General features: G+C 40.3%; 1 protein-coding gene across 1 annotated transcript in view; it reads right to left on the bottom strand.

Moving 5' to 3' along the window:
- csmd3b (CUB and Sushi multiple domains 3b) overlaps nucleotides 1-27610 on the bottom strand; it is a 1933688-nt gene that overhangs the window by 1008708 nt on the left and 897370 nt on the right. The gene's annotated exons all lie outside the window — the stretch shown is intronic.

Here is a 27610-nt window from a genome sequence, read left to right as displayed (position 1 = left end):
AATATTTGTAAAACAAATTGGTTAAGCCCTCAGCAATGATGACTAAGAATTATGTTCACTGTCAGATACCACACTTCAAGAAGGATTAACACATTAGTGTGGGTGAAGAAGGCATTTACTAGAATGGAATGAGAGACTTCATATGGTGAGAGCAGAGTGAATTAGTTGTCCTTCATTAAGCAAAGACCTTTAAGTAGAGATTTTATACAACTGTTCTTGAAACAGAAACAAATTGCTGGTGAATCTCAGCAGGTCTGGCAGCATTTGTGGGAAGAAAGCAAAGTTAACATTATGAGTCCAGTGACACTTAATTAGAACTCAAACCATTCACTCTGCTTTCTTCCCACCGATGCTGCCAAACCTGCTGAGTTTCGCTAACAAAATCTGTTTTTGTTCCAGATCTCCAGCATCCCCAGTTCTTGGTCTTACTTTGTTCAAAGTCATGAATGACTTTGAATCGAGTAATTACAGAGAAGTTGTTTCCAGTAGCGGAAGGGTCAGTAATAAGTAGACACAGAATTAAAGCAAGTTGCAGATGAATCAGTAATGGCACAAGGAAAACCAATAGTTATGCAGCAAATTATAATGCTCTTGTCTGTATTTTCTGAAAGAGTGGTGGAAACAGATGCAACATTGGTTGTCATCCATTTACCAAAGCAAAAGTCAAACTGTCAAGCTGTTTACATACATTTCATAGTGAAATACAAACTAAAGTCTGCTCTCTCCATTTCCTAAGCAACTCTCCTTACTAGGGAGAAAACTATCACCACATAACTGCCTGAATGAGCATTAGCTGCATTATATTATCTCCAGAGCACATCCTGGTTCATTCTTAAAATATCATAATTTCGAACCTTGTCAGCTGATTAACAACTTTCAAAAAGAAATTGGATAAATTAAAGATTTAAAGGGCATTGAGGGAAGACTGGACACTGGGACTGGTTGAAAAGATCGTTCAAAATGCTGGCACTGGTGTAATGCATTAAATGGCCTTAAAATGTTACATAAGTCTACAATTCTACAGTAATTAGCCACAAAATAGTGTTTTATAGTTGAGTCCTTTAGAATAAATGATATTCAGAAATGCATTTAATTAACATTGAACTGTAATTCAAACTTAACTTATTGATATAATACACATCAACTCACAGAAAAGAAACATTAGCATTGAAAGAATCAAAACATGTTGCAATCAAAATACTGCATCATACAAGAGTAAAGGATCATTAGCTGTTCTTAGCGATGTAAAACCAATACACTAATCCTATTGCTCATTTTGTGCAGATTTTGCTCTACTTTGGGACTAAAATCTGACCTTCATTTTGAAAGATGATCTTCTATTAGTGACAAATCATTGATAGAACCAGATAATAATGAGCTATAAATAAAACTTCAATTCTCAAGTGGAACCAATAATAAATCTTTATTGTTAAAACATTGAAAGGAGCATATCATCAGAATATAAAATATATCTGTTCTTCATGGTCAGTGCCTCAGTTCCTAACATTCAGTGTCATTTTTATCATAAATCACAACAGAATGAAGCCTATAATAGAATTTTCTATTTGCATTAATTGCGTATCGAGTTCAGTAGAGACTCTAGATAATCACTGCGATACTAGATCTCAGAAGTAAATCTGAAATCTTGGTCCAATTGATAGTGAATTTATCTCCAAAGAAAATGCTTTTGTGCAAAAAAAGACCAATTGCTAAAAAACTTATTTGTTCCACTCCATTGCATTTGTCAGCTGTAGTACTTAATTTTGATCAAGTTTGGCTTGGCTTGGCTTGACGAAAAGTGAGGAATTAAACAAGGTCAACTATTCAATTAATGATTATGACCCATATTTTCTACCTGTTTCTAAACAGCTTGACTTTTGCATAAGCACTTCATAATTTATTTGGTAAGCATCATTATAACACATGTGAACCTAACAAATGATTCAGGGAAAGTCAAAGGACTGAGTTTTCCTAACTTTTAGCTGGGGATCAATCATAAGATATGTGATGTGGTAGGGGGAGTGTTCCCTCCCTGAGTCCAAGCAAATCACTCTCATGCAGTCTTGCACTCAGCATGGTGGAAATGTTTAGCAGTGGTGGAACCTTCTGATGTTCATGTGACTGTTGATATATTTAATTCCCAGCTGCACACTGTTTCGAACACTTTGAGCCCTGGCTGCAGTTACCAGCTGGGTCATGCAGTATTCATGTCTGGAGGAAAGGGTAGCAAAATCACAAGGAGGTTAATGCCATATGCACTTGTCTAGATCAATACCATCATCTTCTTTCTTCTTACTCATATTCACTCTAGCTCTGCCATTGCATTCACCTCCCACCATGGCTGATGGCACCACTCTCAATTTTTCACGTAGCATCTTTTGACTATGGCTCTCACCAATCCCATCTACCTGAATTACTAATCTACCATGGCCTCTGTGCTTCCTCATCACTCATTTGGGACACCCCACCCCATCTTTTTTTTTCAAAGTCAACAACAGACCAGCTCCTTGACTGACAATAGTTCCTCTTGAATGAACTCACGACTACTTCACTTAGATTTCCAGACAGAACCATTTGGTTGAAGAACAATCAGTGTATTTGCCCTATGAACTGCTGGCACATTCTATAGACATTGACATGACAAGGTGCCACTTAGCAATGTGATTACCCCATCTATTCTTCACAATCATAAGTTGCCTGGCTTTCCGTCTGCACTAAACGGCAAGGCAAAGCAAGACTACTAGGAGTCTGAAAGTTCTGAATGAAGCAGCAACGTGTTAAAAGAAAGGCGAGCCAGAGATGCGCTGGGCATCCAAATAAACACAAAGTGAGTGAGCATTAAGAAAGCAAGCTAAGAGCTTTAAGATGCACCTTGTTCTGATACATGAGGTGCCAGCCTAACCCTGTGCTCAAAATAGCCTAGCACTGCAATGTCAGTGAAAAAAGCGCAGTAAAGTTAGTCTGAGATATACCTACGCGCTGTAGTGAGACTTTGCAGACCAACCTCCATGGATGAAGGTCAAGATGGTCATTGCCCATGGAGCATGCCTGAGGAGGGCACGCCAACATGAATGCCTGGAAAAGATAGCATGTTGAAGCCACTAGGTTACTGTTCTGACTTTCAAGTCAGGAATTGGCACTGTCTAGTTTCTCACCAAGAAAAATAGCAGCCTCCATATAATGGAGGAGAGATATGATAATAATGATAAGTTAATGCATGCAATATAGTCTTCACTGCTTACTACTGAGATTCTCATCTCACTACTGAAACCTTGATTAGAAAACTTAACCTTTCTTTCCTGTTGTCGAGAATATCATTTTTTTTCCCATTCTCACGGCATTCTCCCAACATTATAATCAGTGTCCAAGTCATTCAGAGTCTGAAAACAATTTTGTTCTTAATTTTTAAATAATATGTTATCAATTTTGAAATAAAAGTTGATAAAATTAAAAGCATTTTCAGCAAGAATGTCCTTCAAATTATAACTATGAATAAGTTAAAAAAAAGTTTCAGAATTGGAAACAAATTATAAATACCACCTGTTGAAAGATGAGTCCACCTCACTTACAGTGCCACATTTGACCAAAGGATGTTAAGGCTTTGGAGAGAGTGCAGAAGTACAGATTCAAATGTGCCAGGGATAAGGGATCTCTATGAGTGGGGATCCTAGAGACACTGGAATTATTGCTCTTCAAGCAGAGTGGTGTTCATAATTATGAGGGGCTTTGATAGTGTAGCTCAGAATAAACTGTACCCACTAGCAGGAAAGTTGGCCAATAGAGATCACAGAATTAAAATCAATGCATAGAAACACAAGCACCAGGTCGAGATTTGTACTTCTTACTCATTAGGTGTATAATGCCACGATGCACAGTCTTGATACTATGAGATATTCTGGTGTAATACCTGAGCACCAAACCACTGGTGACTTACGGCTAGAATTCACTGCTTCCAACAGCCCTCCTTCCCAAACAAAAACGGAAATTGCTAGAAAAAAACTCAGCAGGTCTGGTCGCACTTACGGAGAGAAAGCGGAATTAATAATGAATCCAGTGACCTTCTTCAGAACTGATAATATCTAGGAAACTGTGGCATATTTTGAAAGTAGGGGTTGGAGATGGAGCCTGGAAAGAGAGAACAACTGTTAGGGAGACAAAGCCACAGGTGCTCGTTTGCCAGAGAATGACAGGCTTGCCTGTCTTACCTCATGAATCTCTTATTCCACCCCTATGGTGCCACTTGCCCAATTCCTCATGGGGTAATGTGGGACTATGAAACATAGCTTAAAAAGAAATAGTTTCTGATTTACAGTAGAGATGCAGTGGAATTTCTTCTCTTCTTCGAATGTGGTCACTGTTTGGAATTGTGTCTTAAAGCAAGCAGTCAAAGCTTACACATTGATTTTTTTTAGAGCTGAGTTCGTCAAATTTTGATTGATATGGTTGTCAAGGATTTTAGCAGGATGCAAATAAGAGGTGGTCAGGAAACATTCAGATTAATGATTATTTTACAGATCAGCTGATAAGACCCAATGAGCTGAAAAGTTTGTGCCTGTTCTTAGTTCTCAAGATCTTATTATCAGTAAACTCTTCCCTCCCTGTGAGGGACTATTTTGTATTTAACAAAATTGTGACATTCTTCTATTGCCCTGAACTTTTTTCTTTAGACTTATAAACTTCTCCTCTCCTGACCACTTCCATCTCCCATCCTACTAGCTTACATGACAATTTTGTTTCAGGATTTTGGTTATCCAGAGTGTTTAAGCTGACATCCTCCCTTTTGTTAATTATTTGTGATCTACCTGTTCAGACATGATATGACACACCTTTGGGGCAGGTGGGACTTCAGCATGAACTTTCTGTCATACAATAGCCTCTTTATTCCCAATGCTAATGAAATTATGTTAATTTATGATAATTAACTACATCTCTGGCTATAATTCTTAGCTGTGGTTTGAAATTATGCCTTGAAAAGAATTTCACAGCATGTCGAAACAAGCCATATTAGATAACTGTTGTGATAAAAAATTGAATTATCTTCGTCTTTAACCTATTTCAGTAATGAGTGCTTGTTTCCCCAAATGATTTCAAATAATGTACAAATATAACTTTAGATGTTTTCTGAGATGAATTTTCATAGGGAATCTATTTGAAAGTATTTATTTTTACTGACACTTTCATGAAGTTTCACTTTTCACTGCAGATATAAAATAACAGAGCTGAATCTTACAGTTTTGTATAAGTCCACGTTCCCTCAACAATTTTGGAGCGATTTAACTCAGCAAGTGCTCTTGCTGTCTCTTATCAAGCTTGCCTCATTAATGACCTCTCATAGCACAACGCATCTCTTGCATGTGATTTCCTCCACATCTTACCACATGCCATTATCAGAACAACTTACGACACCGAGGATATCCCAGAATTCACTGGGCATCCCTTGCACCTATGCCATCTTTAAATTTAAACAATCATTAAACCGTGTCAACTGACATCTTACTGAGTCTAGCAAAATTCTTGCCACACTGCTTGTGAAAATCGTAAAAGACGGTTCGAATTACTCTAATTGTCAATCCAGGCATCAATGGATTTGTTGCCAAATTTTGCCGCATGTGTCACCACAGCCCACATTGTTCAGACCTGTGGCTTTGTCTCCCTAACAGTTGTTCTCTCTTTCCAGGCTCCATCTCCAACCCCTACTTTCAATTCCACTCATAGTGATTCATGCCTCGCTTTTTTCAAAGTGAAATCACCTGCAATAAATGTCACAGAACTATGACATATTAGTGTGTAGAATGTCGTTAAAAATGCATTTCTTCCAACATTCCCATTTTCATTTAAAAAATTGCATGCACTATTATGTGCAGTTCCAAATTATAGAATTATAAAGAAAATCATTGCTCCTTAACAAACGCTTCCTTGCACTGCATTTCAGGCATTATCTTTAGAGTTCAGGTCTTTTAAAGTCACGACTGGCTATTCATCTAGTCTTGCTGTGGTGAAGTTCCTTCTCCAGGAATTTTAATTTCCATGGTGAGCACTCGATCAGAGCAAAGTACATTTTGCATTAATTGGCACAAATTTCCTTATCTAAATTTGTAAGTATTTTTTGACATCCTGCTTTAAATTTTAGTAATAACCCTTCAATATCCGCCCATACTCCATTAAATAATTCTTCAAAAATTGGCATAAGTATCAAAGCTGCTGAACTGATTACATGTTGCAGCTTTCCTATTACTAGCATATGTGATACATTTACAAAACTGCACTAAATCATCACAAACTCCTGGCCAGTTAAAATAAATCTTCATGCCTGAGTTTTTCATATTCCTATCTTCCTGCTATAGGAACTTCATCTGCTACTTGCACTATCTTCCCACTATTTCTGGTCAGTACCACTCTTTGATGAACAACTGCACATTTTTTCTCGGCAGGTCTGTGAGGATGTTTCTACTTCCGCATCAAAATTTCACTTTCAGCATCATAACACTTTGGAACACCTTCAGACTTAACTTCAGTGTTTGCTAATTTATTTATCCCTGGTGGTGGGGTCCGTTTGGAGGTGGCAGAAATGACGACGGATGATACGATGGATATGGAGGTTGGTGGGGTGGTATTGAGGACCAGTGGGGTTCTGTCCTGGTGGCGATTGGAGGGGCGGGGCTCAAGGGCGGAGGAGCGGGAAGTGGAGGAGATGTGGTGGAGAGCATCGTCGACTACGTCTGGGGGAAAATTGCGGTCTTTGAAGAAAGCGGCCATCTGGGTTGTTCGGTATTGGAACTGGTCCTCCTGGGAGCAGATGCAGCGGAGACGAAGGAATTGGGAATATGGGATGGTGTTTTTATAGGGGACAGGGTGGGAGGAGGTGTAGTCTAGGTAGCTGTGGGAGTCGGTCGGTTTATAGTAAATGTCCGTGTCGATTCGGTCGCCCGAGATAGAAATGGAGAGGTCTAAGAAGGGAAGGGAGGAGTCTGAGATGGTTCGGGTAAATTTGAGGTTGGGTGGAAGGTGTTAGTGAAGTAGATGAACTGTTCAACCTCCTCGTGGGAGCACAAGACAGCGCTGATACAGTCATCGATGTAGCGCAGGAAAAGGTGGGGGTGGGGCCAGTGTAGCTGCGGAAGATGGACTGTTCCACATATCCTACGAAGAAGCAGGGATAGCTGGGGCCCATGCGGATGCCCATGGTTACTCCTTAGGTTTGGAGGAAGTGGGAGGATTGGAAAGAGAAGTTGTTCAGAGTGAGGACCAGTTCAGTCAGTCGAAGGAGGGTGTCAGTGGAAGGGTACTGGTTGGTACGGCGGGAAAAGAAGAAGCAGAGGGCTTTGAGTCCTTTGTGATGGGAGATGGAGGTGTACAGGGACTGGATGCACCTTCCTAACCTGCAATCTTCTTCCTGACCTCTCCGCGCCCACCCCCACTCCAGCCTATCACCCTCACCTTATCACCCTCACCTTAACCTCCTTCCACCTATCGCATTTCCAATGCCCCTCCCCCAAGTCCCTCCTTCTTACCTTTTATCTTAGCCTGCTTGGCACACTTTCCTCATTCCTGAAGAAGGGCTCATGTCCGAAACGTCGATTCTCCTGCTCCTTGGATGCTGCCTGACCTGCTGCGCTTTTCTAGCAACACATTTTCAGCTCTAACTCTCACTTGCTCCAACAATTCATATCCTATTTGAACTTTGTACAATGGAACTGGCATATGCTCTCCGCCTTCCCATTGACAACACCTTGGTTTGCAATTAATTTTCTACAGGGAAAACTAAATCCTTCTCCAGCAAGATGTTTGAATAGCCCCTGCATCTGTCAGAGTAGTTATAAGCATCGATGCTTCCTTTGAAGAAACAGAGTTATCTTCATTTTTGATAAAATCCTTTCATCTCTCTCATTTACCTTATGAACTTCTGCCCTCATAGCAATGTCTCCACCCAGTCTCTTAGTTGAAGTTAAAACTACATGGCCTTTCTTTTCTGAGTTTGTTTTTCAGACTCAGTCTTATGAACACCAACCCATTCCATGTTTTTCTCTTTCAAATTCCAGCATTCTGAATGAATGTTTTTCACCTCCACCCTCAATAGCTTCCTTTCTGATCTCAGCAGGAGACCTTGGAAATGCCAAGATATCCATTCCTTACCTTGGCTTCTTGCCTTCTCTCCTTTTCTGATGCTGACTGAAAAAAGATTTAGTTTTATGGTTTTAGCTTGCAATTGCTAGTCCTTATTGCTGCCTGCCTAGCAGTTGCAACCCTATGGTGCTAAACAAAAGTTCTTATTATGGAATCTAGTGAGTATTTTTAGCTCCTGTAAGAGAATTACCTCCGAGAGCTTTTGAAGTGTAACTCTATAACACTCTTCTCCATCTATCAATATTACTTGTCTTAATACTTTCAAATTCAGACTGATTCCTTTAATTCCAGAATCGTTCCCAATGTGCAGCCAATAAAGTCTTCTTGATTAACAAGCAGGAGGCTGGAAGAACACAGCAAGCCAGGTAGCATCAAGAGGTAGAGAAGTCAATGTTTCTAATGTAACCCTTCTTCAGGACTGGGGATGGGAGTAAGGGGAGCTGTAGATATAGGGAATGAGGGAGCGCAGGATGGTGAAGTGGGGATAAGTGAGCACATGTAGACTTCTCCAGCCTCCTGCTTGTCAACCTTGGATTCCAGCACCTGTAATTTCTTTGCCTCTAATATAATCTACTTTGCTGCATAATAATCCTGAAAAAGTTCCTCTAATATTGAAGCATATATTTCCTGTGCTTAATTTGGCAAATTAATCTGCACGAGCAGGGTCCAGTCTTCTTTTGCCCACTTCATTTGTCTTGCCTTTTTCTCAAATGGCACAAAAATGCCTCCAACATCCTTTTCCTCAAATTTTGATATGCCCTGTCCAAACATACACAATTTCTTACTTGACTTTATGATTCACATTCTCCCCAACAAAGTCTGCATTAGTACTTGTTTCAGCTGTGCCATTTTAAATATTCATACTCTCTTGCTTTCTCTTCTCTTTGCAATTCTAATTCCACTAGACTCATTTTCATTCTTTTCGATTCTATTTCCTTTTCCTTATCTCTCTATCCTTTTCTTATCTTTATTTTTCCCTCCGTAATTCCATTTTGTTTTTCATTATCTCCTCACACTCAACCTTCTTCAACTGAACATCACCTGATTGTGACATCGCACTTCCCCAAAGTATTCAGAATCTCTTGTATCTTTCTCAAAATCCAGGTGCTGTGCTAATAGCGCAATTGTCTCTGGCCTTTTAGTTTTGTCAGGCAAGGTTATCTTGATTGTAGCTACCAAGTGGAAAAATCTCTGCTTGAAATTTTCTTTCTGACTGCCAGGGACAACTCTGCAACCTGTGGGGAATCCTTTGTTGTTTCCAATGCCAAGTCTTAATTGCAGTACAGAACCTGTGTTTTCCTTCAACTTTATTATTTAGCAAACCACACTCAAATCATCAATACCTTTGTTTCTAATTCAACCCAATACTGGCCAAAATACCCCAGAACTTTTCTACAAACAGACTGGGTAGTGCACTATCCCATTATTCCTATAGTTGTACAGCACGGAAACAGACCGCTCAGTCCAACTCATCCACGCTAATCAGTAATCCCAATCTGACCTATTCATTTGCCAGCATTTGGCTCATATCCCTCTAAACCTTTCCTATTCATTGAGGTGCCTTTTAAATATTGTAATTTTACCTGCCTCTGCCACTTCCTTGGGCGCTCGTTCCATACGTGCACCATCCTCTGTGTGAAAAAGTTACTCCTCAGGTCCTTTTTAAATCTTTCCTGTCTCACCCTAAGCCTGGTATCCTCTAGTTTTGGACTCCGCAACCCTAGGAAAATAATCTTGCTAATTATCCTATCGATGCCTCTCGTGATTTTCTATAGGATGTTTTTTTTTATATACTGTGCACAGCACCATGGTTTATCTCACTTTTAGACTAAAGTTAATGGAAAGAATGGATTATGTTTCTGCACTAATCAAGAATTCTGATGAATTAGAAGTAATTAGACTACTACAGGTAAATAATTATAATCCATTGGCATGTAACATGACTAACTGAAACACTCATCCCCTAATAAACACTCTCTTACAGATACACACATGCACACAAAAAAACCTGGAAAACAAATTAATAGCAGACATAGAAAAACTGGAAAGTCAATTCAGCGATCTTTTCTTCTTAGTTGTGATGTTGACATGGTCCTTTTTCACCTAGCCAGAGTCCTTGTTCCTCAAATGACTTTGGATGCTTCGACTTGTTTATCAGAAGTAGATTTCCAAGTAGTCACCTGGAAAATGTCTGATTTATCAGTTTAATGCTTACTGTCACTGCTACCAGAAAGGAACTGGTTTTCTTCAGGGTTAAACTGAATTTTTGCGTGCAGAGAACAAGCCAGCTTCTGGGCTGGGATAAGAGCTGTGCACTTCTTTTTTTTCCTCTACCTTTCTTCTAATTTGGCTCCAGCTTCTAGCTGCTCACTCATCCACAGACCAACAAGGGCAGTCCCTTTCCACTCCCTATTTCCTGATCATCTGCACTCTGAACTTCAATTACTTCTAGCTCAATCAGTTGTCTAAAATGCCAACCATGTATATTGTGTTACTTGCTTTTCAAAACATATGACATAGTTACAAAACAATTTTTTTTAAAAAACAATTCTCACTCATTTTAGTCCTCAACTTTTTAAAAGAAATGAAACAAAAAGATACAGTCCTTACAACATATATTGATTTGAATGATTATAAGCAAAAAGTATAGCCAGAAACTCTATCTCAACTTCTGTGTAGCATTTTTCAGTTTCCATTAGCACCTGAGATAGCTTCAACAGTGTAATTACTCAATCACTTTTGTGTTGGAGTGTTAAGTTTCATTTTTGTGCTCAAATCTAAGGCTTAAATGCAAATCCTTCCAACTCAAAAGGCAAGATTGCTTCCTGCTCAGCCATGGATGACACACTTTGGCCAACAAAAAGTAATTTGCTGTTGTCATTATTGTGAAAAATAAATATTGAAAGAATGTTAGAAAATCTGTAGGAGTTTAACAAATCATTTGATCAATTAAATTATTACATTTTCATTCACTTCTCAAAGGCAATCTCTTCACACTGGACCTCTCTCAAAATAATTAGTAGCAAATTGCGAAACACTTCATTGCTCATACAAATAACCCCATGTATGTATATATTTTGTTCAAATCCTTAATGAACAAGAACATCAATTTTGGTGTGTACCTGCATTGGGAAGATGTCATTCATGATCATGATTATTGATTTATGAGTATGCTGACAGTCAAACCCTGGGCTAGCTTTCCGAAATTATTATGGCTCCAGATGGATAAATTGTTAAGTTCCTGAGTGAGGTGGGACAAACTGATTCCCTTCTTTATTCATCACACCCACCCTCACTCCATCCCTCAGTCAGTCATAACTGGATAATTTTAAAAAGAGTTCCTCCCTTGTGGAGACATTTCTCCAACACCAAATGAGTTTATGTTTAATCCTGAGAGGATGTTTCCCCTTGCAAGGAAGTCTAGGAACAAAGAATATGGTCACAGAATTAATGTGTGATCATTTGAGCCTGAGATGAGGAGGTATTTCTTCTCTTAAGGGGATTGGAGAGCTGTGGGGTTAGAGTCGTTGTGCATGCTTAAGGCGGAGATGGATGGATTCTTGATCAGTGGGGGAATCAAGGGTTACTGGAAAACACAGAACAGTGAATATGAAGGACATGGGACCAGCCATGATCCTATTGAATGGCAGAACAATCTTGAAGAGTTGAGTAGCCTACTTCTGTTCCTATTTCTAATGGTCTTTCAAAGGAGCCTATTTGATCAGGCTAACTTGAGTTAATAAATTACTTTATTCATGACTAAATGCAAAAAGAAATAAGAACATTGTACACATACACAAACATTAGGAGTTAGCAGATAGCCCAAAACAAAGGTAAAAGCTAAAATAGATATGGATTAGGCTCTTTGAGTTTGTGAAGATGAGATTGTGCAATTTAGATTAGAACCCCTACAGTTTGGAAACATGCCCTTCAGCCCAACAAGTCCACATTGAACTTCTGAAAAGTAACCCACCCAGACCCATTCCCCTACACTTACCCCTGACTAGTGCACACATCCCTGAACACTATGGCCAATTCACCTAACTGCACATCTTTAGAATGTGAGAAGAAACCGGAGCACCCAGAGGAAACCCATGCAGACACAGAGAGAACGTGCAAACTCCACACGGACAGTCGTACAAGGTGGGAATCAAACCTGGGTCCCTGGTGCCGTGAGGCAGCAGTGCTAAGCACTGAGTCACTGTGCCGACCTGTATTTACGAGCTTAACATTCTATATGGGGATTCTTGGCTTTTGCAGATTAATTGGAATCCTTTTGTCCTGTTTTCTCTTGACAGAGCTTGGTCAGCAACATTCAGAGTGGATTAGTGGTGCTGGAAGAGTACAGCAGTTCAGGCAGCATCCGAGGAGCAGTAAAATCGATGTTTTGGGCAAAAGCCCTTCATCAGGAATAAAGCATTCAGAGTGGGATGGTCCTTCTGTTGTCCTGTTTCCTTTCATGAGCTTGTTAGCTAGCTGGCTTCGAGCACTGAGAGCAGGAGAGTCTGTTTATGAAAGGGTTACTAAAGAATGGTTCTTCAAATTAAGCCTTCACAGCAAACTCAAGATTAACCGAGGTTAATACACATGAATGTCAGTTATTCCTCAGGAGGCTTGGCGAATTTTTTCAGTTCATCTTCTGAATGGTACACACCGCAGCTACTGAATGTCAGTAATGGAGAGTGTGAAGGTGGATTTGACAAAGCCATCTGCTTTGTCCTGGATTCTATCCATTATCATGGATGTTATTGGAACTGCAATCAACCTGTCAAGCAGGGAGGATTTCGTAACACAGTGAACTTGTGCCTTTTCGATGGTCAACAGACTTTGGAGAATCATGGGGTGCAATTTATTTGCAATTTACCCCAGTATCTTAACTGGTCTTGTACCAATAGTACTTATATTCACTTCAGTTTCAGGTCAATGGTAAGCCCTAGGATGTTGATACACTGTTCCAGCTCTCTCTCTCTCTTTCTGCTTGACATTTCCTTGAAATTCCATGGATTTCATATAAAGCTTTGCCAAACAACATTAAGTTTCCATCCACATTCTTTTAATATCTGTAGCAGTCCTCTCTTTAAATGAAATACTCATACTGGAATTAAGAGTTGAAAATATCCATCGCACTTCGGGGTACTGATACATTAACATGACAATATTGTGAAAAACTGAAATTAGTCAATTTTTTGTCTTGCACTCAACAAAATAATTAGGAGAAGTCCAACATAAAAGGGAAACACTATTTTGTCCATCCTATACAGGAAAAGAACCCTGGGTGGCAAGTGGATTCTGATTGGTAAGGAGATTGTCTTGAAAAATACACAAGGTAGATAATGCCTAAAAGTTAACTGCCAAGCTTTCTATGAACTTAAACCAGGCAATTTGACTTCGATCGGCTAAAATTGCCAAAGAATGTGCCATGGAACAGGCATAATCTTACTTTTGATGTAATGTCTATCATTTCTCTCTGCAAGAACAGGATTCTGCACATCAATACATAGCTTTGAATATGTCCAAGTGTGTTCATCCTGCAACCCTTAATCTGAAATGGGTTCTCTCTGTAATTTGGTGGACATTCAGATTTACTTAGCAAATGTTGTTCAATCATTGGATGAGAGCCAATGTTGGTTTAAGTTATTCAAGATCGGGCCATTTGGGTATGGTTCGTTGTTTTCTTGTTGTGAACAGTTAAAACAGTGCAAACTTATTGATTCAGCTTAACTAATTTACAGAATTATTCTTTATTCACAAATCTCAGTTATTTCATAGGGCTGAATTAGATCCTGTATTCACTCTTCTACTGCAGAGAAAAACTTGATTTCAATCATTCATCCTCATTATTTTCGAACTCTTCTTGACTTCTACTTTGGTGAATTAATGTTTTATTGAACAGACTTTGACCACATCGAAGTGTGATATTTCAAGTCTGGCAGCAGCAATTTATTAAATAAAGAATATACCAAATCAATGGAGTTGGAATTTCTATTTCTAAGACAATAATCCAAAGTTTTATTGCATTATTAACTGCTCGCATCCAGGTTTGAAGGAATTAGTTTCCTAATCCTCAATCTTCTTGTTTATTTTCACTAAAGCTATGAATAGCATGATGTGAGTAAAGTTCCGCTCCATATTAATTATATTTCAAAATTGCTAGTTTTCCTAATTTGAATAAATTCTGCATCCGCCACCTCCACTATCTACCCACCCAATGCTATAAATCAACAACAAAATTGTATATTTAATCCCTTAACTAAATAATTTGTGTCATGAGACGTTCTGAGGTTTGATCTCAAATGGATCCCTCTAATCACGCTGAATCATATGGTCAATATTATGGAAGATTTTATTTTCCTTTGTTTATATATTTTAATCAACTTTTCTGCTTCTCCCTGAATGTTGCAAACACTGTTGTTGAAAGATATGATCTCTCAAACAATCATGCCTAATAAAACGTCAATTTAATTTCAAGATATAGTCTCATGTTTGTACATCTGTGCTGACTTTCAAGGATCATTTTAATAAATGTTTTCAGAATAGATCCCTTTTATGGTCTCCAGTCATTATCCATTCCACATGTGAAGCTAACAGAGCTAAGTTGTTCAGAGACCCATTTCTTTCTATTCCTGGAAACAAGTACAATGTCATATTTGCCATTTAATGATAACAAAATACCTGTACTATTTCCACAACTTACGAATAATTCAGATGCAGTTCTACTTACAAATTTACTTTATAATCTCAAGCAGTGCACTACAACAATAATTTTTATTTGGTCCCGAATGCAAAAGAAAATAGTTCCAAGGCACCTCATAGATTGGAGGAGCAAATTACTGCAGATGCTGGAATCCTTTTCCTTGATCTCTTTGTTACCATTTTGGGGAATAAACTGCCCACTGCCATCTACTTCAAACCCACAGCCTCCTATAGCTACCTTCACTACAGCTCTTCATCGCCTCTCCCCCACATCTCACAAGAACTCTCTCTTATTCTCTCAGTTCCTTCACCTCTGTCACATCTGTTTGGATGATACCATCTTCCAAAACAGTGCTGCTGATATGGCTTGCTTCTTCAATAATTGTGGTTTCCGACTGATCATATCCATCCTATGCTTCCATCCTTGCCCTTTCCCACCACATGTTCGGGTTGCCCTTGTCCTCACTTTTTATCCCACCAGCCTCTGCATTCAAAGGATCATTCTCTGTCACATAAGACAACACCAGCAATAATGTCACCACCAAACATATCTTCCTGTCTTTCCCTTATCTGTATTTCGCATCGATCAGTCCCCCCTGGTCCATTCTTCAATCAACAACACCACCCCCTTTCCCTCAGCAACTTCTCACATAAGCGCAGAAGGTTCCACACCTGCCTGAAGTGGAAGATGGCACGGGGCAGGGTGACACTAGGCACACTGACACAGAAGATGGTCACTGAGCCATCAGTTGACCACTTAACACACAAGATGGCCACCAGACCACAATATTGGAGAGAGACAGCAGAGCAAATACAGACACTGCCTGTGGCCACCAGAATGTCAGCACAATGCACTCACAACCTAGTTGATTAGTTTAAGATGGGTGAGGGAGAGAATATATATGAGTAAAGTACACTGCCCACCAAAGTGCCTGGGTCCAGCCAACACCTTTTATAGAAATGCTATCAACTTGATACAGACTCAAGACAGAGTGATAATAGCCAGGCCTGAGGTAATTATCCTTCTCAGGAAGAGCAATTAGCACCCATTACGAGGGCAATGGACAACCATACAGACATTGAAACTGACAAAGTTTGCGCTGAAACTGACAACGACCATGCTGAGATTAACAAAGGTTGCGCTGAAACGGACAATGACTACACCAAAACTATTAATGATTCTGCAATGTTTACCATAAACAAACCATGTTACAAAGACAATAACCTCATCACTGACCTATTATTGCAAAATGTATAAAAGTATCTTGACATGTATCCCGTGTTGAGAGAAGACTCGCAGCTGACCATTGTGCTGTGGTGTCTCTCTCTCTCTTTCTCTCTCCCCGGAGCTCCAGTATTTCCTTTAACCCCGACTCTGACTCCGAGGCTGGTGATTTTCCCCACAACATGCCCGTTCACTTTCTCCCTGCTCACCATCCAAGGGCCTAAACAGTCTTTCCAGGTGAAGCAGTGTTTCACTTGCACTTCCTCCAATCTTGTGCATTGCATTCGCTGCACCCAATATGGCCTATTCTACATTGAAGAAACCAAACGTAGACTGGGTGACCACTTTGGGGAACACCTCCAGTTTGTGAGCAACCATAACCCTGACATTCCCAGAACCAGTAATTTTAACACAGTGTCCTGCTCATATGCCCACTTATTTGTTCTTGGCATGCTGTTGTGCTCCAGTGAACCACAACGCAAACTGGATTTTCAACATCTCATCTTCAGATGAGGCACTTTACAGCCTTCTGGACTTATTATTGAGTTTAATACATCCAAACTATGAACCAATTCTCAATTCTCCCCTTTCTTTTAGCTTTGCTTATTACATTCTCTGTCATCCTGCTCTCTCTTCCCTCCTCCGACCCCAGTGGGACTGTCTGCTCTTTTAAATATGGTAGATAGACACACCATTCTCACATTCCAATCACTCAATCTGTTCTAGCAATGGATTTTCTTCACCCCACATCTGCGACCCCCCATACCTATAAACCCACCCCTTCTCAAACTATGGCATAAATGCTTTCCCCTCCACACTTCATTTCAGTTTTGATGAAGAATGACCTAGACTTGCAACGTTAGCTTGCTCTTTCTCCATGGATGTTGCCTGACTGGCTGTGATACCCAGCATTTATTGTTTTCAGCTCACAAAATGGGTAAGGTAGCAAAAAATTGAAGGCGGCAGGATCTTGCAATGGTCTCTGATGCTTGGTTACGAAGATAGTTTCTTTGCTTTTTAAAGAAGAGGGTTCTGGGATATGAAGAAATGTATTATCAGTTACTTTCAGTAAAAGTAAATTGCTAATTGGCCATCATTGCCGAATTTTCTGATTTAATGCTTTCTGAGGCAGATTAAAGTAAAATTGGTGATTTATACAGCACAGGAATGTTTGGTGCCCAAAAGGCTAGATTATGGTGTGCCCACTATTTTTTGCCAACAAGAGAAAAATCTGGGCCACCATTTTGCAGTTTTCACTATTTGGACACATTCATAAAAGGCCCAAAAAGAGCTAGCAAACATAAACAGTTCAACATATAGCGAGAAACAGAAAATACCTCAAATTATTGTAATTCCTTGTCACTTGTTTTAAAAACAAAGAGTGCTACTGGTGAGCTTTGTAAATCAATCACTTCAGCTGCAGAATTTAATATAATTTGAACATATTTCATTAATTTGAGCCCAATATCATTTAAAATTTGCTATTGCTAAACCAAAGAAGATGGATTAATGTGAAGAATGTTTCAATAATCAAGCAATTCTATACCAACTAGCTTTAGGATAATTTAAAAAAATGTTTTGTTATTTCAAGGGTCAAATAAAACATCATTTCAGTCCTGATCAATAGCTAGAATCCAGCTTTTTCATAATTTAAGAGACATTTCACAGTAGACCATGAACTGAGTTAACTTGCAACATGATTCTTATCTGGATTATAAACTTAGCATGCACGATCATCCCTGGCATTGAGGTGCACCGAGCTTTCATTTGTAAACTTATATCTGATATAATAAAACATTGATCTGTGAATGATTCACAATAGACTAAAGAGTAAACAATGCTGTAACCATCACCCACTATGATTTATTTGCCTGGGTCCAAACAGTAATGGAATAGATTTTATTTAATGGTAATATTTTACAACTATTTTTAGGAACAAATATTTTCAGAGACCCATGAAACCGAAATGATCAAATGGGAAGTGCTTAACTTCTGTTCTTTATCTGCCATTTCTTTTAATCTTCATAAACTTTCAAGACAGTTCAAATTGCTTTGTCTTCCTGTACTATATACTTGATTCATAACTAGCTACCACCATACAAATTACCCAAACAATAAAACTTGACATCAGTCATCCTGAATTTTCTTTTTCATGTAGTGGAATCAAATGAAAGGAGCACCTGTATAAATCTGGTATTGACTGCCTCTCAAAGTTAAATGAAAATATTCAATAAAATACCACAGAGAAGAATTTCTGCAGGTGTTTTTCCACTCCTCTACTGTAAATCTAGAAATTGAAAATGAGAAGTTTCAGCATGATGATAAAAATATAAAACCTTGGGGCATGGAAAAATTAGCAGCAGACCCACGCTTTGATTGATTATTATTATGACAAACTTAACCAAGGTCGACACAATGGCTCAGTGGTTTGCACTGCTGCCTCACTGCTGCCTGTTTGATTCAATCCTTGGGTAACTGTCTTTGTGAAGTGTGTATACTCTCTGTGTCCACATTATTGGGTGCTCTGGTTTCCTCCCATCATCTGAAGATGTCCAGGTTCGGAGGATTGGCCGTGCTAAATGCAGAGTTACAGGGTTAGGGTGGGGAGCTGGGATGCTCTTCAGAGATTGATGCAGAACTGATGGGCTGAATGATCTCTTTCAGCACTACTTGGACACTACAAACAGTCAATACAATTGCAGAATCAGTAAACAAAGGAAGTGATCTGCATATTTGATTAAACACTGCCTGAAATTCAAGGTGCAGCAGTGACATTACTCAGTACAGCAAGTTATTCAATCACTGAAATTGAATGTTTCTGTGAGAAATTGGAAGTTACTGTGAGGAATGGGAATGGGTGACTACCATAGAGAATAATAAAGCACGAGACAAGTACCACAGACATCCTCAGGGGCCATTTCCTTTTCTGATAATTTGTCTGCTTTGGACGCTGTTAGGGAGATTCTTTTCATTGAAATGCAGTGAGGACTAAGTCCAAGGCACCATGAATGGGGTGGGGGGTGGGGTGAGGTGGCAGGCAGAAGAAATAAAACATTGCAAAGCAACAGGGATAGGGGAGTAAATGAGTACAGATGCTGGAATCTACTGAGGACAACAAATGCTAAAGATCACAACAGGTCAGACAGCATCCATTGAGAGAGAGCAAGTTAATGTTTCAAGTCCAGGTGACTATTCATCGGTCTGAAGTGAAGTATACGTTTATGCTCCAGTTGGAGAGGAGTTGGGGTATTGGTGTAGGATACTGGGGGAGAAAAGATGGCGAAAGCTCAGATGAAGTGATCGGCATAGGAGAATGGCAGAACAATGGTGTGTGTTTACCTTCCAGACCTGAAAGAACAGATATTCCCACTGGGGTTGGGAGAGGGGAGAGAGGACACAGTGACAAAATGCAATAAGCAAAGCTAAAAGAAAGGGAAGGAATGAAAATTGGCTCACAATCTGAAGGTGTTAAACATAACATTAAGTCCAAAAACCTGAAAAGTGCCTCGTCTGAAGATGTTGTTCCTCCAGTTTGCACTGTGATTGACTGGAGCACTACAGCACACTGAGGACAGACAAATGGACATGCAAGCAGGACGCTGTGTTAAGATAACCAGCTACAGGAAGGTCGGGCTCTTGCCTGTGCACAGACTGGAAGTATCCCACAAAGCAGTCACCCAGTTCGTGTTTGGTTTCTCGAATATGGAGTAGGCCAAATCGGGTGCAGCAAATACAATACACAAGATTAGAGGAGGCCCAAGTGAAATGCTGCTTCACCTGGAAAGCCCCAGTGAGAAGGGAATCTATCATAAGCAGAACAGATAGACAACTTTGCGACTGCTGATACGACAATAGAATTAACATTAGTGAAGGTCAAGGATGTCACTGAATGGCTATAGGACCCTGTAACAAAAGGAATAGCATTCTCATTGATATCCAGTTTGGATTCTTTTCAGGCCATTCTTCTCGTAACCTCATTATCACTTTGTTTCTAACATTGACAAAAGAATTGAATCCCAGAGTGGAAGTGAGAGTGACTCTTCTTGACATCAAGGTGATAATTGATCCAGTGTGGCATCAAAGTCCCATTGAATGTAGAATCTTTAGAAATTGGGGGATAGTTCTCCATTAGTTGGAGTTGTTCTGAGCTCAAAGGAAGATGGCTGTGTTTGTCAGAAGTCAAACATCTAAGCTCAGGACATCACTGTAGAAGTTCGAAGGATAGTGTCCTGAACCCAACCATACTTAGTTGCTTTATTTATGTCCTTCCCTCCATTAGAAATTCAGAAATGGAAGTTTTGCAGATGATTGCAATATGTTCAGCACCATTCATAACTCCTCAAATAGTGAAACAGTCTGTAACAAGACCTGCATAACATCCACGTTTGGATGGATAAGTGCAAGTATCATTCACACCACAAAAGTTCAAGGCAAAGACCATCTCCAACAAGACAGAATTTAAACTATTGTCCACTTACATTCAAAGGCATCACCAGCATTGAATCCCCCACTATCAACATCCCAAAGATGCCTTTGAGAAGAAACTGAAGTTGCGAACTCATAAGTACTGTGGCACAAGTGTATTCAGAAGCTGGGATCTCTGTCGTGAGTAACTCACCCTCTGTCTCCCCTTTGCCTGTTCCCTATCTACAAGGCACAAGTCTGGCGGAATATTCTCCACTTGTTTGGATGAGTGCTGCTGTATCAAATACAAGAAGCTTGACATCATCCAGGACAAAACAAGCAGCTATATGAAGATCCCATCCACCACTTTCAAAATTCACTGTCACGACCAATGATGCAGAGTGACAGTCTAAAAGATGCACTGCAATAACATACCAACGCTCCTCCAACAGAACAATTCAAACCTGCAATCTCTACCATGTGGAGGGCCAAGGGCAGCAGGTGTGGAACAACACCATCTGAAAGGTTGTTTCCAAGTCATATACTACCCTGACTTGGCTATGTATCCTTGATCCTTCATAATTGTTGCATCAAAATTCAGGAACACCTTTCCAAGCAGCATGGTGGCTGCCACTACAAGACAAGGACCGCAGTGGTTCAAAAGGCAGCTCAACACTACCTTCTGCAAGGCAAGTAGGCAATTAATGCAGATATAGCCAGTCATTCCCCCCATCCCATGAATACATTAAAAACAAATTCACAGGGTTACTGAGTAAGGAAACAGGTTTGAGGACTAACTAAGATGTCAGAAATGTTGACAGCAGCAGAGACAAGCTGGAGGGCAGGCAGAGACTTAAGATGAAAGTAAGTAAAGGCACACAGTCCCAAGCAGTGGTGGAAGCAGTAACAAACGCAGCAGCTCCAGGACTCAGAGGAAACTTGGAATCCACTGTACCACTTTCTGAAAAATTCCAGATCAGAGGACAATACAGATTGGAGAAATGGGGGAGAAAAGAAGGTTCATCTGGTACAGAACTGGTCAAAGTGTGATGCAAATGGCTAAAATAACCAGATTAGAGGATATCATTACTAATGACATGTGAGCAAGCAGGTAGTCGATGTGGCTACAGCTCCTTATGAAGACATAAATATGGCATTCAACTCATTTTTCAGATTTCATTGCTACTTCTTTCTTAAACTGGTTGAGCTTAACAGATGGAAACCAAGGGCAGATAAAGGTATGGATTTGTTTAGCAATGATCTCAGTAGGTTGGTTGAGAATTGCTTTCAGGGAAATGTAAAGTTGGGTTGATTCATGGTCGGATTGGTGTCATGGCTGTCATCAAGACATTATCGAATCTCCTGCAGGTTCGGGAGGGTTGAACATGTTCAAATTCAAACATTCAAACACTCAACCTTCAAAACAGAATCATATATTCATGTACGGTGATGATGATAAAGGGCCATGGGAGAAATCAAGTGAGACAATTCAAAAGAGAATGAAAATTTTAGCCAGCCAATAAAAGGAAAAGCATCATTTCAATTGCCTCCAGTATGGCATAAACAAGTTGCACAAATGTCAATTTGCTATTCATCCATTAAAAGTGTCTTTGCCCATTTGTGGACGATGTAACCCTTGTAATTTAACTGCCCGGCCACACTACCCACTACCCATCACAAGATGGCTGGTAAAATTCAGCCTTCAAATATCAGAACAATCTTCCTACTCCAAATGCAAAAGTACACATGCAGTTGTCTAGAACTTCAAAGCTCCTGGGACTGTCTCATCATAAGCTGCCTTCCAGATATTAATTTATCTTCAGCATCAGGTATTCCTTAAAATAAAGTGTCAACTTGATGAAGTGACAACACAGGATGACTTGCGTGACAAACAGCACAAGTAACATGTAATGGCCAGGATTATGCTGTGCCACAATCAATAAACAAGACACAAGCTATGCAGTCATGCCAAAATCAGTCATGAATGATGGTGAATAATTAAACAACTAAGAGGAGGTGGCTCATTAATGATAGAGGTGACCAGCACATTGTTGCAAAAAATAAGATTGATGCAATTGTGTCCATCTTCAGCCACTAGTGCCAAGTAGATAGTCCACACTGACTTTCTCCTGAGGTTCCCAGCATCATAGCTATCTGTCTTCACCCGATTCTATTCACTCAACATCAAATCAAGAAATGGCTAAAGGTACTAGATACTGCAAAAGCTAAGGGTCCACAGGACAGTTCAGCAATAGTACTAAAGATTTGCACTCCAGATTTGCTTCCCACAGTTCTAAAGAAGTTGTTCCAGTACAACTACACAAAATTGTCGAGGTATGTCGTATCCACAAAGAGCAGGAGATTCTGGGTAATCCAAGATGGAGGATGGGAAATATTTCTGGCTGTAACAGCTGCTCCTTTATTGAGGTATTGTAGGAGCTCCTTTATTGAGGTATTGTAGGAGCTGGAGGTGATTTCCTTGAATGGCAGGAGCAGCAATTACTGTTTTATATGCTGTTGCATTGTTTTGGAACTTTGGAAAAAAAAGTCAAAACAACAGCAGTTTTCAAAGGGAGAAGAACAGACAAAGGAAGCAGATGGTGAAGTCAGTGCAGGAGAGAGAGAGAAAGAAACAGACACAGTGGTGAAACTGCACTGTGGTGAAGTGCTGTTTGAATTTATATATCACTGGACATAGGAGTGCTTCTGGGAAAATTAGCAAACAGTGAAATTCACAACTGATCTTCGAGGAACTATTTGAGTGAAGTTCACAGCACAGAAGCAGATAAGTGTATTGTTTTTAAGTATGACCTACAGAAAGTCTGCAGGAGTGAGTAGAGTGGGTTCTTTCTTGATTTTTTTTTGAGATAGGTCTTTTGATTAACTTAAACTTGATTAAACTTAAAATATAACCCATAACTATTCATTTAACCTGGGACAGTGTTTTGTAGAGGAATAAGACGGTGTTATTTTCTGGGTCTGTAGATTGTGAAGGAACAAAAATGGCCTTTAGAAGAGTGATATGCACTTCTTGTCAGATGTGGGAGTTTAAAGAGAGTTTAAGGGTTACTGTAGATTATTTCTGCAGTATAATGCGGTTGATTCCAAATCTTCAGATGGATCGGTTGGAGAGACAGAAGCAATGAGGAACTTGAAACAGCAACAGTACATGATGGATGGCAGTTATAGGAAGGGGGGAAGTCTCAGATACAGTAACATAGATGTATTAACTCCAGGAAAGGTAAGAGAGGTAGGCAGCTAGTGCAGGAGTCTTCTGTGGCCATACCCATTTCAAACAAGTTTGCTGTTTTGGAAAATGTAGGAGGTGATGGACTCTTGGGGGAACATAGTACGAACAGCCAAGTTTCTGGTATTGAGACTGGCACTAATGCAATGAGGGGTATGTCGGGTTTCAAGAGATTAATTGTGTTTGGGGACTCTCTAGTCCGAGGTACAGACCAGCGTTTCTGTGGCCAGTAGTGAAAAAGCAGAATGGTGTGTTGCTTCCCTGGTGCCAGGATCAAGGATAACTCAGAGAGGGTGCAGAATGTTCTCAAGGAGGAGAGGGGCCAGCAAGAGGTCATTGTCCACCTTAGAACAAACAACATAGGAAGGAAAAGGTTGAGATTCTGAAGGGAGATTACAGAGAAATAGGCAGGAATTTAAAAAGGAGGTCCTTGAGAGTAGTAATATCTGGATTACTCCCAGTGCTAAGAGCTAGTGAGGGCAGGAATAGGTGGATAGAGCAGATGAATGTATGGCTGAGGACCTGGTGTATAGGAGAAGGATTCACATTTTTGGACCATTGGAATTTCTTTGGGATAGAAGTGACCGGTACAAGAAGGATGGTTTGCACCTAAATTGGAAGGGGACTAATATACTGGCAGGGAGATTTGCTAGAGCTGCTCAGGAGGATTTAAACTAATAAGGTGGCGGGACCCAGGGAGATAGTGAGGAAAATGATCAATCTGAGACAGGTACAGCTGAGAACAGAAGTGAGTCGAGCAGTCAGGGCAGGCAGGGACAAGATAGGACTAATAAATTAAACTGCATTTATTTCAATGCAAGGGGCTGAAGAGGGAAAGCAGATGAACTCAGGGCATCGTGAGGAAAATGCAACGGGGATATCATAGCAATTACAGAAAAATAGCTCAAGGCTGGGCAGGACCGGCAGCTCAATGTTCCAGGGTACAAATGCTACAGGAAGGATAGAAAGGGAGGCAAGAGAGGAGAGGGAGTGGCGTTTTTGATAAGGGATAGCATTACAGCTGTGCTGAGGAAGGATATTCCTGGAAATACATCCAGGGAAGTTATTTGGGTGGAACTGAGAAATAAGAAAGGGATGATCACCTTATTGGGATTGTATTATAGACCCTCTAATAGTCAGAGGAAATTGAGAAACAAACTTGTAAGGAGATCTCAGCAATCCTTAACAATAATAGGTTGGTTATGGTAGGGGATTTTAACTTTCCAAACATAGACTGGGACTGCCATAGTGTTAAGGGTTTAGATGGAGATGAATTTGTTAAGTGTGTAGAAGAAAATTTTCTGATTAAGTATGTGGATGTAGCTACAAGGGAAGATGCAAAACTTGACCTACTCTTGGGAAATAAGGCAGGGCAGGTGACTGAGGTGTCAGTGGGAGAGCACTTTGGGGCCAGTGACCATAATTCTTTTTGTTTTAAAATAGTGATGGAAAAGGATAGACCAGATCTAAAAATTGAAGTTCTAAATTGGAGAAAGGCCAATTTTGACTGTATTCAGCAAGAATATTCAAAAGCTGATTGGGGGCAGATGTTCGAAGGTAAATGGAAGGCTGGAAAATGGGAAGCCTTCATAAATGAGATAACATGAATTCAGAGGCAGTACATTCCTGTTAGGGTGAAAGGGAAGGCTAGTAGGTATAGGGAATGCTGGATGACTGAAATTGAGGGTTTGGTTAAGAAAAAGAAGGAAGCATATGTAAGGTATAGACAGGATAAATCGAGTGAATCCTTAGAAGAGTATAAAGGCAGTGGGACGATACTTAAGAGGGAAATCAGGAGGGCAAAAAGGGGACAAGAAATAGCTTTGGCAAGTCGAATTAAGGAGAATCCGAAGAGATTTTACAAATACATTAAGGACAAAAGGATAACTAGGGAGAGAATAGGGCCCCTCAAAGATCAGCAATGCGGCCTTTGTGTGGAGCCACAGGAGATGGGGCAGATACTAAACGAGTATTTTGCACCAGTAATTACTGTGGAAAGGATGTGAAAGATATAGAAAGTAGCAAAATAGATGGTGACACCTTGTAAAATTTCCATATTACAGAGGAGGAAGTCCTGAATGTCTTGAAACGCATAAATCCCCAGGAAATGATCTAAGGTATACCTTAGAACTCTGTGGGAAGCTGGAGAAGTGATTACTGGACCTCTTTCTGAGATATTTGTATCATCGATAGTCACAGGTGAGGTGCCGGAAGAATGGAGGTTGGCAAACGTGGTGCCACTGTTTAAGAAGGGTAGTAAGGACAAGTCAGGGAACTATAGACCAGTGAGCCTGACATCGGTGGTGGACAAGTTGTTGGAGGGAATCCTGAGGGACAGGATGTACACGTATTTGGAACAGCAAGGACTGATTGGGGATAGTCAACATGGCTTTGTGCGTGGGAAATCATGTCTCACAAACTTGATTGAGTTTTTTGAGGAAGTAACAAAGAGGACTGATGAGGGCCGAGTGGTCGTTGTGATCTATGTGGACTTCAGTGAGGTGTTTGACAAGGTTCGCCATGGGAGACTGGTTAGCAAGGTTAGATCTCATGGAATACAGAGAGAACTACCCATTTGGATACAGAACTGACTCAAAGGTAGAAGACAGAGGGTGGTGGTGGGGGGTTGTTTTTCATACTGGAGGCCTGTGACCAGTGGAGTGCCACAAGAATCGGTCCTGGGTCCTCTACTTTTTTTCATTTACATAAATGATTTGGATGCGAGCATAAGAGGTACAGTTAGTAAGTTTGCAGATGATACCAAAATTGGAGGTGTAATAGACAGCAAAGAAGGTTACCTCAGATTACAACAGCATCTTGATCAGATGGGTCAATAGCCGAGAAGTGGCAGATGGAGTTTAATTCAGATAAATGCGAGTTGCTGCATTTTGGGAAAGCAAATTTTAGCAGGACTTATACACTTAATGAGAGTGTTGCTGAACAAAGACACCTTGGTGTGCAGGTTCATAGCTCCTTGAAAGTGGAGTCACAGGTAGATATGATCATGAAGAAGGCATTTAGTATGCTTTCCTTTATTGGTCAGAGTATTGAGTACAGGCATTGGGAGGTCATGTTGCGGCTGTACAGGACATTGGTTAGGCCACTGTTGGAGTATTAATGCAATTCTGGTCTCCTTCCTATCAGAAAGATGTTGTGAAACTTGAAAGGGTTCAGAAAAGATTTCCAAGAAAGTTGCAAGGGTTGGAGGATTTGAGCTAAAGGGAGAGGCTGAACAGGCTGGGGCTGTTTTCCCTGGAGCGTCGGACGCTGAGGGGTGGCCTTCTCGAGATTTACAAAATTATGAGGGGCATGGATAGGATATATAGACAATTTTTTTTCCCTGAGGTGGAGGATTCCAGAAGTAGAGGGCATAGGTTTAGGGTGAGAGGGGAAAGATATAAAAGGGACCTAAGTGGCAGCTTTTTCACGCAGAGGGTGGTACGTGTATGGAATGAGCTGCCATAGGATGTGGTGGAGGCTGGTACAATTGCAACATTTAAAAGGCATTTGGATGGGTACATGAATAGGAAGGGTTTGGAAGGATATGAGCCGGGTGCTGGCAGGTGGGACTAGATTGGGTTGGGATATCTGGTCAGCATGGATCGGTTGGACTGAACTTTCTGTTTCCATGCTGTACATCTCTATGACTCTATGACTAAGTGAGGCAAGAGTGACATTGATGCTGCAATTAACCAAGTGTGACATGAAGAAATACAAACAAAACTGGAGTTAATGGGAATTGGAGGAATATCTCTACTCTAACAAAGGAAGATGGTTGGGGTTGTTACAGGTCAAACATCTTTTTTCCAAGACATCAGTGATGAATAGTCACAGGGTGATATCCTAAGCCCAACCATCTTCTGCTGCTTCACCAACACTCTTCCTTCCAGAAGGTCAATAACAAGGATGTTGGCTGA

Source organism: Chiloscyllium punctatum, chromosome 5 (genome assembly GCF_047496795.1).
Source record: "Chiloscyllium punctatum isolate Juve2018m chromosome 5, sChiPun1.3, whole genome shotgun sequence".
NCBI lineage: Eukaryota > Metazoa > Chordata > Chondrichthyes > Orectolobiformes > Hemiscylliidae > Chiloscyllium > Chiloscyllium punctatum.
This window is presented reverse-complemented; position numbering and strand designations above follow the sequence as displayed.